General features: G+C 41.5%; 1 protein-coding gene across 6 annotated transcripts in view; it reads left to right on the forward strand.

Annotated features, from left to right (window-relative positions):
* The window catches only part of SMARCA2 (SWI/SNF related, matrix associated, actin dependent regulator of chromatin, subfamily a, member 2), a 161,746-nt gene that overhangs the window by 109,455 nt on the left and 36,556 nt on the right, over positions 1-15,735 (forward strand). The window lies entirely within an intron of this gene.

Raw genomic sequence — 15,735 nt, forward strand, 5'->3', positions numbered from 1 at the left:
GAAGGAGCAGGGACCCAGGTGTCAGGATGTCAGGGCTTGGTTCCAGATCTGACACTGTTTTGCTGTATGACGTCTTGTATGAGTCCCTCACCTACCCAGGCCTCAGTTTCCTTGTCTAATAAACATGGGGTTCCTGAAGCAAGGGACCTGTTGGTTGTTTGGAGCTTGTAGAGCATTGAGCTAAATCGTGTGTGCCCATAGCATGTGGCAGACTGACTCCAACATGGTAGAGCCAGTGAAGGGAGCACCTACCTGCCACCAGGGGTCCACTCTCCCTACATGTAGTGAAGGCTTCAGCAGTTCTATCTAGACCAAGACCAAGAATTTTCTACCACTTTTGATGACATTTTTTTTTAATCCCTTGTACACTTCTGGGCAGAGTACATAACAGCTGCTAAATGCATCCATTTTGTTCACTGAAGCATATCACCTCCTCCAAATTATCAAGACCGAGTCCATTTGCATTCACTTTAATTTAAAAAAAATCAATACACTAAATGTCTTATTATATTAATTAGAAGGCATGAGAAGGATATTGTGGCATCCGAGAGACCACAGTGTTGACATTCCAGGGCTATCCCTAATACGAACGTTTGTTCTGCCAGAGAATCACTAAACCCAGTTCAGGGGTTTTGTTAGCCACCATTTTGTCTTGATCACAGATCTGATGATTGACTGTTTTACTAGTTGTATCTTCCTGCGTTTTTATAATCAGCACTCAAAACACCTGGAGCTTTGGGGTTCTTTCTCAGTTTAAGGTTTACTTGGAGGCATTTTCCCTGTCATAAAAGCATACTGAGAAGTACAGAAGGGGAAGGGAGGAAAGTGGAATCACCTGTCATTTCATTGACATTCACGTAGCCAGGTTGGGGAAGGAGCCAAGTAAAATCACAGACGGGGGTTATTTTGGTGCCATTACGTTCAGAATTATTTTTGACCCTTTACGAGGCTCAGCTCTTCTGTAGCAGCTTCAGTACATCCCGGCCCAGGATGCCCATCAAGCCCCAGCCCGGTGTTAATGGCGTTTGCATATCCTTCCATTTGGTCTCTGGAACACCCCGTTTCACAGGACGCCCAGTGCAAAGGACTGGCTTTTTTAGGGCCATTAGTGGGTTAGGCGGGCACATGCCTTCCCACAGTGGGATGGCGATATTTGCTGCTTTTCCGTAAACAGGGCTTTGATGTCTCCACTTCAGGTTTCAAAAGCTGGCCCCACCCCGTCTGTTAAAGATTGAGATATGATTGACATATAACGCTGTGTTCCTTTTAGCTGCCAGGTCTGAATTCTTAGTCCAAATTCATTCCCATAGCATTTTTCAATACTTCTGTTCCTATACTATCCCCTCCCTTCTCTTTACCAGACAGTGCTTGGCTGGGTGCTATAGATAGACATCATGTTTTAAGCCCCTTATAGACTTGGAATAGGTATAATTTCTCCCATTTTACAGGTGAGGAACTAACGGCTCGCAGACATGGAGCAGGTGTTTGGATTTAGCATTTAGTAACCTGGCGGGTATATTCGTGTAATGTATGTTGAATGCTGAGGTCATTGCCTTTTATATTTTGAAAATGCACATCAACACAAGTCTGCAGGACTCTGAGGGTCTGGTAAAAGACAAAGCACATCCCACTTTACAGCCCCTTTGCCCCCTGAGACGACCCCTCCTGGCTGCCTCTTGGAAAGGGTTAGGAGCTCAGGTCAGATCAGCAACAGGTGAGTCTCTTGATGACCCCGGAAGGACGTGCTGCTGGAGCATCTAAAGCCAGCCCCCTCGAGGGAACGTGAGACAAGCCTCACGCAGGGCTAGCTCCACCACTCCTCCAGAGGGGCTCCTGGGTGGACTTCCTTCTGCCCAGCAGGACGCGGGGCCCTCAGGACTCAGGTCAGCTCACTCGCCTCCTTTGCTTTGCTCCCAGGGAGGCCCGCGCCCTCCCGATCACCGGGTGCAGTGGTGCAGTGGTGCAGTGGTGTTGCTCACATTGCTCTGCCTTCCAGCTGGGTAAGGGGTGTTGATCTTCCTGGCTCCTCCCGGTTACATGGTCTCTTTTGCCAATGGGGTTGAATATCTTATTTAAGCCATTTAACTCTGTAAGCTAGAGCAAGCCAGAAGATTGCATAATTACCAGTTAAAATAAAGGCAGTTTAAAGAGGTAGGCTGGAGCAGGACAAACGAAAAACAACTCTTCATTTTGCCCCATTTATCTGGCTTACTTTAATTCACTGAGTAATCAGTAGCCCTCCCTTGAATAGTAATCATTTAAGCCAGGCCTTAGAATGGGCTACCTTGGGAAGCCTTGTCATTTTGAGAAAGCAGAAGCACAAAAAATGAAGATTTAATTTTATTTCAGCAAGATTTTTGGGTCTTATTGGTAAGCAAGGCATCGATTTAAATGCCTTTACATTTTAAGATGACTTTTTTTTATTTCAGAAGAGATTTCAGGCTGACAGGAGATTCAGACATGTTTCAAGACAAAAAACCCATACAAAGTAGAATTAAATAAACAGTGATGACTAAAAGTACCTGTAATATATACTGAAAATGCAGGGGAATCATGTGTGGTATTGTGAAAGAAGTGGCATTTTAACTTTTGCTTTATAAAAATGAGCATGATTTGCCTTGCAAAGGGGGATCAGGAGAAGCAGAATTCAAGGCTAAGGGAACCACATAGAGGCATGGGAATGTGTGACATGTAAGTCCTGTGACCTGTGTGTTGGGGACATGAGTTTTTATAGGGAAAGGGGTAGAGGAGAAAAACTGGGGTGGAGACACACCCTGGGAGGCTATGCATGATCAAAGAACCTGAGCTTTATTCTATTCTACAGGAGGAATGGAGAGTCTGAAATGGGAGAGCAGGTAACCATTTGCATTGTAAAGGATGAATTAAAAGGGTGCAAGAGAGAGGGCAAGAAAAACTGTAAAGGAAGCCATAAAGGTTTTGAGGCTGGATGCTGGGGTGGTGTGGGGTGCCCTTAGATAAAGATATAAAGATCCAGAAGAAATATTGGTCCTGTTGGAAGAAAAGTGATGGGTTTGATTTGGAACATTTCATAGGACATTGAAAATCCAGATTGGTATCTCCAAAAAGTCCATGCTAGGGAGAGAATTTTTAAAGCCACATGCATTGAAGTCATGTAGAAGCCAGGGACAGTTTGGATCTCCATGGAAGATTTCACATCCAGAATGGGGGTTTAGACTCCTCCCAAGTACTTCCTACCAAGAGCTAGGGGCTGCTTACAGGCACCCACCACACTGAGGACTGACTGTGTGTCCAGGCTGCTCCACAAAAGGAAGTCCACGGGGAGCCCCACAGCCAGCCCTCAGGAGACATGGAAGGGTGGTTCTGAAGTTCTCCAGCAGCAAGTCCTCCAGGGGTCATTAAGAGACATCTCACCTGTCGCTGATCAAGTCAAACTTAGTAGTGATATCTGCAGTGGATTCTCAAGGGGCAGTGGGTTGCCTTTGAGTATGTATTTACTACTGATGAGAATGAAAAAAAGAAGGGGCCAAAGAAAAACTTGGGGAATCTGCATTTAAGGGGAGAAAAATGTGGCAAGAAAAGGTAGACTAACCTGACTGTAGCATTATAGGATGGAGAGATTTTTAAACAAGAAGCAATGGAGAAAGTAAGTAAAACAGGTGGTAGTTAAGACTAGTAGATAATGGAAATTTGGAAGGTTTGAGCAACTTCTGAAAAATCTTAATGTCCTGGTTGCAAAGGAATTTTACTTTGTCAATTCCTGTCAATCAGGAAGTAGATTGACCAGTACAGGTAACTCTAGAGGTAGACAGTAAAGGTGAGGTGAGAAATGGGTTGATCACTAAAGGGTGATGTAGGGAAGAAACAGAAATTTTGATGCTCAAGTCTATAATTTTGTACTTGAAGATTAACATAGAAATATCTAAATGGACACACTTGAATTCACGACTGGTGTTGAGTAGATAGGTAGTTACATACCTATGACAATTTCCCAGGGAACCCTAAGAGTTGAATTTGTATTCACTGGTATTTATAATACCTAACTTTTCCTCCCCCAGTACTCTGCTAGATACTGTAGGGGAATTGAGAAAAATAAAGCATTGTCTCTGTAAGAAAAACAAAAACTGGTCTGTTACAGCTGGGGAAGACTCTAAGCAGAGAAATGAGAGTTGATCATTGAAGCATGCCACACCATGCACAGGTACAAGGGATTGGGAAGGACACTCCAGGTGAGGAGAGTGAGAGAAATTGCAAGGGTGGGAATAAATATGGCATTGCTGTGGTGAGGTACTGGATTTGTGTCCCTGTTACTCATGAAATGTTCACATGTGGTAAACAGGGTAAGTCACACTGGTTAAGATCAGATTGTGGGGATCTCTGGGTTCCAGGCAGGGAGACTTGGAATTACTATACTGAGGATAATTTAAGAACTTGAGTAGGGCAGTAATCTGATGAAGGAAGTATTTAAGATCTGACCACTGGGGTGTAACTACTTAGAAGAAAAATTCAGAATCAAGCTAGGAATTCTGATTGCGGGGGAGAGAAGGCTGGATGATGAAAAAGAACAAGCAAGGTAGTATGACTTCCCTTGAGCCTCTCATTCCAAAAAGAAAGAACAGCAGAAGCCTTCTTAACCCAAACCATCAGAACAAGTAGTGGGTCAGTCGATGACAGTATCAGTTGTGAAGATACCACTTTTAAGTAGATGAAAGTGTTAATGAAAAATAAAATGTATGTCTGTTTGAAGTTGCCTCTCTGAGTCTGCTGACCAAAAACCTATAGTGTTTTTTGCATAACTAATACCCATTATGTGTAATTTAGGATTTCCAGTTTTGGTGTTTTCAGAGAATTTTTTAATTTCAGCTTCAAAGCCCGCTCACTGCACACTCCCTGCCAAGTTCTAGGAGTCTGTAGCCCCTGCCGAATCCAAGTGTGTTTTCTTTTTAAGCAACTCACCTTTTATGGGGTCTTTCCTCGCACTCATTGTTTGTAAAAGTAAGAACTCTATTTCTTTTCACAATTATATTTCATTTTATGTAGTATCCTACAGAATTATGTCATTCCAGTAACAAGCGTAGCTGGCATCAAGATCTTTGAGAACACAACAACTGTTAGTATGTGAGCCAGGTGGAGGGAGCAGACGGTCCGTGCTGTGAGCAGTCAAGTGGAGCCATTTAACTTCCTTCAGATTTAGTGACTGTCAGGTGTGCCCCCTCAGATCTTCTCTAGGTGCTGTGTTTCTGGAACATATTTTATGGGATGTTTTTCTGTGTCTGAGCACCACTGCTAGATAGAGCCAGTCTCTGTATTTGTTCCTTGCAAATCACTGGCCACCTCTCAGATGGCCCCATCTCTTGGTGCTGTCTCCTCTGCCACCCTTCTCTGCCCATGTTCATGTCTGTCATGGATTCCCAGCAAAACTGCCAGTACCAGGAAGCTGTGGGGGCCACGCAAGGCCAGAAGTGTGCTAAGTGGGTTGATTACTAAAACCTAGTATTTACCTCTGTTTTTATTTCTTTGTGCTTTAAAATTCGAGACTTGTTTTAAATTTTATGCATAGCAGAATATGTTTGCAACATACATACAGCTCTTAGCTAACCAGGGCTCAAAATTCTGTTTTGAATTTTTAGCTACCTTAAGTCAGGACAGTCATCCCCAACAAATAACCTTGTGTATGCTTAGAACCACTATATAGACATAATTTGGGCACATCTAAATCGGAAATTATATGTTTCCAGATTGGCTTTTCAACTTTAACTGGAGCCAGACCCTCCTCTACTGACACTGTGATGATATACATGTGTGTGTATGTATGCACGTATCTGTGTATAGCCTTTGTGCTTATACATGTAGAATTACAGGTCCCGTACTCTCTCCTTCACACAGTTTCCTCTTCACATCGCACCTGTTGGCCTCTGTTTATTCATGGTTCCTACACCTTACATCCTGGCTCAGGTACTACCTCATGGCCTTCATCCAGGTGCAACCCCCAAACTAGCTAGGCACATTGCTTCCCTTAGATTATAGGATGGCATGAAAATAGAGGCTTATTCAAAAGGATGTTTTATATACATATATGCCATCTTTGCTTTGCATCATTCCAATGGATACAAATTTCTATTGCTGTGTCGTACTTAAACATCTGTCCCCCAGTAACAAATTTCAGTTACTAATATGAATTGGTTTGCTTGGGCTGCCATAACAAAATGCCATAGACTGGGTGGCTTAAACAACAAATTAATTTTCTCACAGTTCTGGAGGCTGGAAGTCTAAGATAAAGGTGTGGACAGGGTTGGTTTCTTCTGCAGCTTCCCTCCTTGGCTTGTAGATCGTCGTCCTCTCCCTGTGCCTTCACATGGTCTTCCTTCTGTGTTTCTGTGTCCTAATCTGTTCTTAGAAGGACAGCAGATACTGGATGTGTGTGGGTTTACCCTAATGACCACTTTTTTTTTTTTTACCTTTATTAGCTGTATAAAGGCTCTTTCTCCAAAGACAGTCACATTCAGAGGTACTGGGAGTTAGGACTTCAATATACAAATTTGGGAGAGGACACACCTCAGCATGCTCTTAAGGCCACAGCATACTCACTGTCACTGTATAAAGTACAGACTTTACTGCTGCCTTTCAGTCTGCAAATCACAGTGTAAATAACAGATGTGCATTATGATCAGTGGCCCCACACATCACTTCTTTGCAAGTGTCTTGGTGATGGGCCACTGTGTGTGTGTTACTCACTCCCTGCACAGACAGCAAAGCTATAGTTGTGGTGCCTCCTTGTCTCTCCCAGTGATGAGCCCACACGACATTCTACAAAGGTAGATAATTAGGAGATATAGTTGGCCGGCGAAGGTGAAAGTGCAGCAAAGAAACAAAAAAGTAAAAATGCAGGAAATGTAATTGGATATGATGAGATTTGAAAATGGCTATGTCCAAATGCAGCTAGGATGAGTCCTGCATGAAGCTTAGTACAAACCATATTGAAAGTCTGAGGAATATAAAAGATAAACTGAAGTCTCTCATCGTATTGTAGTTTAAATTGCACTAGGAACATAAAACATTATGGTCAAATTTGAGCATTCACTTCAGATTAAAGACTATAATAATAATAATAATAACAAAGAGCAATTGATTTGACTAGTAGAATGAAAAGAGCAGATGTATAAAAGTGCTGAGCACCTGGCAACATAGTAAGCGACGTGTGTTAGCTGCTGTGGCAGTCATAGCAGGAGTAACCATGGTGGCTTGTATCTTAAGACTTCCTGAAGCTGAGGCTCTTTCCTCTATCAGTGGCCTCAGATTACTATGCTTTTGATTTCTTGTGTTATTCTACTAATGTGTTATCCTCCCTTGTAATCTGTTAGTGGCCTTCTTTGCATCTGCCTCCAGGAAAGCAAGTGCCCTATTCTGAGCCACCCTCTCATCTGAACTTGATGCTTTTAACCACACCAGATTTATAGGCCAGAGAATTTTTTCTGTTGTAGCAGCATATATAGCTGGATGAAGGCTCAGCTCCTCGTGGCGGGCCTGTCACAGGGAAGCCCAGAGGAGAACCATTGATTTGGCTCAATAGCCTCCAGTTTGCCACCTGAGGGCATCTTCTGATGAGATTATACGCAGTCACTGTGCCACATCTCCCTACCTCAAAGACATTAAACCATTCTTTGTAAGCACAGAAATTATACCATGATCTGTTACCTTCTTTTGGCATTTCTTCATTTTTTAAAAATACATCGAGAACCTTGAAGTACAGCTGTGACTGTGGCCTCCCTGGGAAGCCCTGCTCTAGCGTCGAGTGGGTGAAGTTTCTCACTGTTAGGAGTCAGTAGTCACCGGAAAAATGGTCTCAGGTTAAGAAAGCAGAGTTGTGTTCTTTTAAATTCTCCTTGTTTCTGTAGCCTCTTGCAGGCTCACAGATTATCTCAGGTTCTTTATTCCGGCCAAGGGAACTGGAGCATGCTTGTGCCTGCCTTGTAAGAACAAAGGTTTATGTCTATAATGTGGTAGAGTCTTCAGGGCCAGCTGTTTCTGGGTTGCCAATCTAAAAGTCATGCTCTGAGAAAAGAGAAAAAGGTTTTAAAAAAAAGTACAATTCTAAAAAAGAAATTTGGCAGTGTATACAAGATTTTCCTTTAAAAGAAATGTTTATACCTCATCACAAGAAGAGACAACAGGAGCAACTTTATTATAATCATGGCATGAGGCTGGAAATAAAGGTGCTTGTCATTCTGCTGAGATTTGCAATGCAGAAGTTCTTAAGTCTCCACTGAGGGTTGGTAAAACCAGATAAGCCATGTACTCCACCAAGACCTCTGCCTTGTAAAGAAAAAGGAAGAAATAATGCAACCATGAAGGTTACCTTCAGGGCATGACAGTAATTATTGTTAGAGTGGCAGAGAATAGGGAATTTGTTTCCAGCTATTATATATTCAGAAAATATTTACTGAGCATCTACTCTGTCCTCAATACAGTTCTAGACTTTGAGGACACAGCACTGAATAGAGCAAACAAAATATCTCTCACAGACCTATATTCTAGTGGGAGTAACTGACAATAAACAAAGTGACGGACATATATCAGGAGATAATAAGTTCTATTAATAAAAAGCAGACAAGGGGACTATAAGAGAATAGATCCTCAGTGAGGGAGGGGAGTGTGCCCATAGAGATTAGGAGATCTCTGATAAATGAACATTTACATTATTTCCAAAAACAAAAGTATGCTTTGTTTTCTTTTAAAACACAAACATTGTTTTTATAAAAGCTCAGCAGTTGAGACCCTACCTTTACTTCCGTAATTCCCATCTCCATTCTATTTCTCCACTGAAATCTGCTGGCACACAGCACCAAGGTTCCCAGAGGATGAGACTTCCTTCCTCTAACCCCTTCTTTATCTGAATTTTCCTACTGGGCCAGCAATTCCCAGCCTGTAACATGACAAGCATAAGAGCACAGCTCTTTTTGACTGTGAACATCTTTGAGGACATTATGAAATTTCTTATATTTAATTTATCAACACATTGGACACACTTTAAAGCATACCTTGAAACTTAAAACCAGTAGCAATGCATAAATAGTCCTGCAATCAAGTCAGATCAATAGAAAAGGATTTAGGCTCTTTGTTTTCCCACCTGTAAGGATAACCTTTAAGGTACAGGACTTGGCATTAAGTATTTTGAGTATAAAGCTATACAATACCCCAGTCTAATAATGACTCAATACCCTGTTTGTATAAGTGAGGATTTGGGGGTCCAGAAAAGTTTAATAGTAACTGCTCATATTAATAGAGACCTATGTGTCTGAGAGTGTGCCCAGTGCTTTTTTTCTGTGTATTAGTCAAGGTTCTCTGGAGAAGTACAGCCAATAGGGAGTTCATATATAAATGTAGAGGGTTGTATCTGAAAGACTCTATCAGAAGCTCTGCACCAAGGCTAGAAACCAGACTGCTGCTCGGTTTCAAAGTGACTCAGATCTTCCAGACAAGAATGAGTTAGATGTTCCATTCTTTGGGATGATTTCTCATCATTACGCTTTTTTTTTTTTTAAGTTAACAAAAGCAGTGTTCACAGGTCTACAGTCCTAAGCACCAGCATTAGGCGAGGTGCTGGGTAGACAAAGCTGATAAAACATTCTGGAATTATAGTGGGGAAGAAAGGCATGTCCACCAGGTAACCACAGGGCAGAGCAGGAGACAAGTCAGCCTGGGGAACCCCAAGAGGTCACAGCAGAGATGGTGTGAATTGGAATGGGTGAATCCACAGGAGGAGTGGTCCGCTGTGTGAGGAAACAAAGATTTATGGCCAAACAACTATAAGGTAGTTGATAGGTAATAAAATGAAGAACGAAGTGCTTAGAGCTCAACTCATTCTTCCTGAGAAGTCAAGGAAGACAGACTCTTTCCATATGTATTAAGCTCTTTAAGGCCCTGAGGCCACTCTATATTCTGTCTCTTCTGGAAAGTCCTTTCCACCTGCATCCCAGACACTCACTGCTCTTGCATCTCTGGAGCCTGATGACCATGACTTACCATTACACAACTCAACTGAAATATGTCCTCTGGAAAGCCTTATTCTTTTTAAAAATAATGATAGCAAAATAATAAAAATGAAAAGTCATGCTCTGAACAGAGTATTGTGCTTAATACTGCCCAGAAGGTACCCTGTGGGCTCTGGGTTGATTTTGTGGCTGAAATGTTTATACGCTTTATATACTTTTTTTCCTCTTCCCACACGCCCCCGCAAATTGCTTTGACCAGAAATAGGGTACTGATTTGCCTTGTCTCCATTGTATAAGCTTCCTTAGCTAGTTTTCCTGTGCTATTAAGGGAAAGAGAGAGCCTTGGTTTATTTTTGCAAAAGTGATCTAAAGTTGTTGAGCAAGAAACTGAAAAGCTCACGGTACCAGAAATTGACTTCAATTGAGGTACCATTCTCTTGCCCCTAATGGCCAGCACTATACATTTCAGTCCCCAGCTCCAGGAGAGCTGAGGGTATAGCTGCCATCTCAGTTGCCTGACCAATGAGTTAAATAAGAAATGAGGGTTTGTGGAATTAATGTCATCAGTTAATTGCACCACTGTGGGGGAAAAAAAAAAACCCTTAAAAAATAGCCGTTAGCCTTCCAATCACCCTCTCTCTTTTCTTGAATATTTGAGGCATTTGTTAAAAAAAACTGTTGAGCTTGTGAATAGGTGCATCCTTTAGACAGGTATTTCCTTACATCATGGACAATTCCTTGATAACATTTGGAAGACTAAAATAAAGATTTTGAAAAAAAGGGCTTCTCGTCATTGGCCAGGGCAGGACTGAACGTGCCACCTGTTCAAACACTGTAAGGTTTGAGTTGGGAAGGAAAGCTAGCAAAATTTCAATAGTATTGTGTACTGTGTGTCAGGGTGGTAGGAATGTGCATGAACTTGCAGTTGTTGGGGTGTTATCTTAGTATTAGGGGATTGGATATTTTTCCCACAAGGGACTTTTATTGTGGTAAAATACATGCAAAAATTCAGTCTTTTAACTATACTACAAGTTCAGCACGTTGTCCAGCCATCACCAATCTCCACTCCAAAACTTATCATCCCAACTGAAATTCTGTACTCCTTATACAGTCATTCCCCATTCCCCCCTCCATTCAACCCCTGGTAAGCTTTGTTCTCCCTTCTCCTGTAAGCGGAATCATACAATATTTGTCCTTCAGTATGTGCCTTATTTTACCTTAGGGAACTTGATTTTATGTATACTTTCTGAAGAGTTTGCTCTTGCAGATGATGATAATCTTAAACTTGTAATTGTCCAAAGCCCCAAACCTGCAGTTGTGTCCAAAAGTTTATTAAACCAAGTGACTAAAATGAAGTGGCATTTTGAGCAGGTCTCCGCCTTCAATTTGTTGTTGCTCTTAGCTATCTCTATATTTAGAAATTTTCTCCCTCACGAAATCTTAAATTTTCTTAACTCCCCCCTCCTTTTTTTTGTTGGTGCGGTTGCTGCACTGGTGGTTTTGGGGGTCATGACCTGTACTACTGGCTTCCAAGGTCTCAGCAGGGCTGGAGGGAGGTTTAGCCCCCTCAAATACCAGAATCAAGTTTAGCTGTTGTGCGAGTGGTGTTCTGGAGGCACCAGTACTGCCCTGTAACACTCGTCTAAACCCCGTTCTCAGTGCTTAGCCCTCAACTTGGTACCCCCACCCCTGCCCACCCCCGGGCATCCTCCGGACCTCTTCTGGAATCCAGTTGGAGTTCCTAAGGGAGGAGGATCCCCCAGAGAGAGAGAGAGAGAGAGACCTTGTCAGCGCGCAGAAATGTGCCATTGAAGTTCCAGAGTTAAATACTAGAATACTGGATTTCCCGTTTCATACCCAAGAACTCCCCCATGCGTGGCCTGGATGTCCCTAGCCATTGCTCCTGACCATTTTCCTAGGATGGTCTGTTCCGCCGTTGGGGCTGTGCCCCACTGCTTGGCGGACTTGGAGATGCTGAGGTAGAAAGGCAGCCACAGTGAAACAATGCGCCAGAGGTGGCTTGTGGCTTTTGTTTGCTGCTTGTTTGCCCGCTGGGTGGTCGCAGTCCGGGCTGCCGTGCGGTGGGGTGCGGTCGTGCAGGGTAGCACCCTGTTACACCGGGCGTGGAGGAGAGCACGGAGAATGCCGGCTGCCTGGACTGTCCAGTCACCAAGAGCCGGTGTGTCCAGATGATAGGGAGGGGCACGACTGGACCCACGTGTGGCCGATTCCCGCGTCTGCCATGTGTTCTGCAAGCTGCAAAGTGTTTCTCTAAAACAGCTTAGCCTGCATGACAGTCTCCTGCGTTTTATCAGAAACCTGCACACAGCCTGCTTAGGAACTAATCGAAGAAGGAGCCACTCTGTATCTCGTTCTTGCACATCCTGTGTCATGAATTCTTTAAAAAAAAAAAAAAATGAAAGAAAGAGAAAAAGAGGGGTTGGGAGGAAGGTTGCCATCCAGTGGAGGAAGGAGTAATTCCCGGCTTCATTCAGGAAAAACGCAGGCTGAAATATACTTAACTCTTTTAACTTGGCTGGGGATTTTTATCACCAAAAGGTTTTTTTTAGTGACATCCGGAGCCAAATGGGAGCAGTGTGCCTTTAAGGAAAGACGTGCCTCCCCAAACTTCGCTGTAGTTGTGTCTCACCGTTTGGGTAGGAAAGGAAAGTGTTAATTTCTTATTTGTACACTTTTTTTCCCTGACTTCCTTCCTATTCACTTCATTAAGTCTAGTGGCAGTTCAGCATGGGAGCCGTCTGTATGTTGAATTAGGGCTCGCACTCTTGCGCAACACGTCACCAGTCGGAAACTGGGGGTTTGCTTCTGTGATTTATTTCATTATTGTGCTGGTAAAAGGTTTGGAAGGGAATTCTTTCTGGGGTAGTACTTTAGCGTTGTGTAGCAAGTTTTTTTTTTTTTTTTTTTAGTGTGCTCCCCCCCAACCCCCACCACCTTTAGCACTGAGTTGAGCCAGTTTTAAAAAATACATTTTTAAAAATAAAAGAACAGTTTTAAATTTCCTTGAATAATTTTACTTAACATGCAGGAGTAATCTTACTCTACTCTTTAAGTGCGAAAAGCACTGGGAAGTATTTAGTGAATTGATTTCCATTAGAAAAAGACCCTTCAAAATCCCTGAGCAGAAAGCCCTGCGTATGGATGGATTTGGGGTCTTTGGGGAGGAGGGAAGATGTTTTGTAGATTCTGCATTCCTGCATAAAACCTTAATTTAAGGGGATTTATGGTCAGTAATTTGTGTGTTTCCTTGTGATTCCAAAACCTAAATTTAGTAAGAATCTGCACGTATTAGCAATTGTAATAAAAATTGTTTCACTAGTTCTTTCTGCAATTTGTTTTTGCTTCTTAGCTACTTACAGATTTAGAGATTTAAAAGTCCAAATATCACAAACTTATGCTTTGTTCCTTTTTTTCAAAATTCAGGGGAGGGGGTGAGAGTATAAGTACCCTTTTCACAACTTCCCCCCTCTTCATTTATCCCACTGTAAAGAAAAACAATGAAAAATTTTACAGCATGAAACTGAAAGTGAAGTGTCACAGTTGTTCGGGATTTTCTTTAAAGAAAAGAATAACATATTGTATTGAAATATATGAACTTGAGAACATGCACATTGCTTTTACTGACATGCATTTAATGAAAAAAATTCTTTTATTAAGAAAAATCCTAGGCTGCATGGTTTTGGAGCAATCTGTTTTTTTTTTTAAAGCACTAAAATGATGTTTAAAATGCCCCCCAAAGCATACCTTGTTTTAATTTTTAAAAGTAATTTTGAATATTAATTTGTTTTCTTATCAGCTTAATTGTTAAAATGCGAGTAAGAATCAGAAACCAGCTGAACTAAAATCTCTTATTCTGCCGCCTGGAATAATAAGGGGAAAAAAATATGATAAGTAGTTGTCAATATTAAAACAGGCTGAAGGAGGAAGGCTTCGGGCCTTGTAGTAGGTAGAATGAAACAGCAGATTTGAGTATCCACAATCCTTTCAGTATTAAATTTTCAGTAAAATAAAATTACTTGTATATGAAAACATAGCCTTTCCCCAGCTCTCTTTTTTTTCCTGATCAGCTGATGAAGAGACTAGCAGCTCGCTGCTTTGCTGGCTTGTTAATTTTATCCCCACTAACTGTGATTTCCGATAGCCGGCCTGCTGATAGTGGTAAGGTAAATATCTTTTTTCGTTGCCGTCTTGAAGATTCAGTAGAACTACATCCCAGGCATGTGTAGGTGTGTGACACATCAAAAGCCGGTGTTCTCCGTATTTCTGTGTGCAACTGGGTGCTTGAGGAGAGCAATACCATTAACTGTTGACAGCCTTGCATGCTGTATTTATTATTAGCATGTTCAGTCTCCAAGATTTGCGGGACAATTTCCTTTTCTTAATCTTCGTTTAGCTGCAGTGTGTTTAGCTGTATAGTGGGTGTCCTGCTTTTAGGCAAATGAATATTAATGAAATAATGTGAAGCTTTTTTTTTCTTTTTCTTTTTTCCTTATAACTCATCAGATCTTGCCTCCTTCATAGTGGTTATCTGAACATTGTAGGATTGTGATGGAAATTGTCTTTTGATTATTAAGGCCTAGGCTCAGACTGTCCCTTAGGATTGTGTCTGTGTGCATGTTGCTTCTATGGGTTTGCACATTGGAAGATGCATAGAAAACATTTTTTTTTAATCCCACTGGCATTTTTAACATGCAGGTTGTTTTGTGTTCTGTACCAGGTTTTTTTCACAAAACCTTTCTTTTTCAGGAGGCATTGTGCACAAGTGAAAGAAATTATGTCTGAGCTGTAATCACTCTTTATATTGATTGTTATACTCACATGATCATAAATATTAGCCATGTTTGGTGCTGTGGAGAAATGAAGGTAATTGCCTTATGATTAGAGCTCTTTCAGCTACGAGCAAGAATTGATTAGCATTTGCATACTGGAAGCAATATTGAGAGGCTGGAGGAACAAATAAACATCAGTTATTTTGTGTGAGAAAGCAATCTTGAAATATAATTTAAAGGTTTTTAAAATTTTTTATTTTTTATGGTCAAATTTTCTTTTATCTATTGTTTTTTTTTTTCTATGCAGTTTTTTTTTTCCCTTTATTTTTCTTAAGTTTTGAGATCTACAGGGGCGGGGAGAGAGAAAAAAGTTTAAACTTCTGGGTCTGTCACATGGATCTTTTAGCCATTTATGAACAGGTTTCTTTTATATCTGGTTGTTTTTATAGCTATTTTATTATCTCTCTGCATTAGTGCTGCTGGCTCTGGTTTAAAGCAAGCGTTTGCAGGTAACTGGAAAAAAGTGTTTGTTGTTTGTGAGTGTGTGTGTTCTTTATCAGATGATTTAAGTTCATTTACCCAGGAATGTGGCTTTTTGTACTTCCTGTTTCCTTGTTTACTAGTTGCTATGTTAGAACAAAATCTGGATGGCATTTTGATTTATGTTGTGAATCATAAGTAAATTGCTGTAAAACCTCAAAGAAGGAAAGGTCAGAGCTTAGATGATTGTAAGGGTGTATTCCTAAGGAAGTTTTTTTTCTGCCCCCACCCCCTTTCGTTTGTTTTACCTTTTCCCCCTTACAGGAATGAGACAGTTAAGGTATCTTTCTTACATTGCACTAAAAATATATTTGGATTCAGTTATCTTCAAACTCAAACACTTCCATGTATAGATCTCATATTTGTCATTTCTTCTCACTATTAGGGTTTCGGGCCTTCAGCATACTTTGCTTATGAAAGAGACTTGGATTAAG

Source organism: Manis pentadactyla, chromosome 3 (assembly GCF_030020395.1).
Source record: "Manis pentadactyla isolate mManPen7 chromosome 3, mManPen7.hap1, whole genome shotgun sequence".
NCBI lineage: Eukaryota > Metazoa > Chordata > Mammalia > Pholidota > Manidae > Manis > Manis pentadactyla.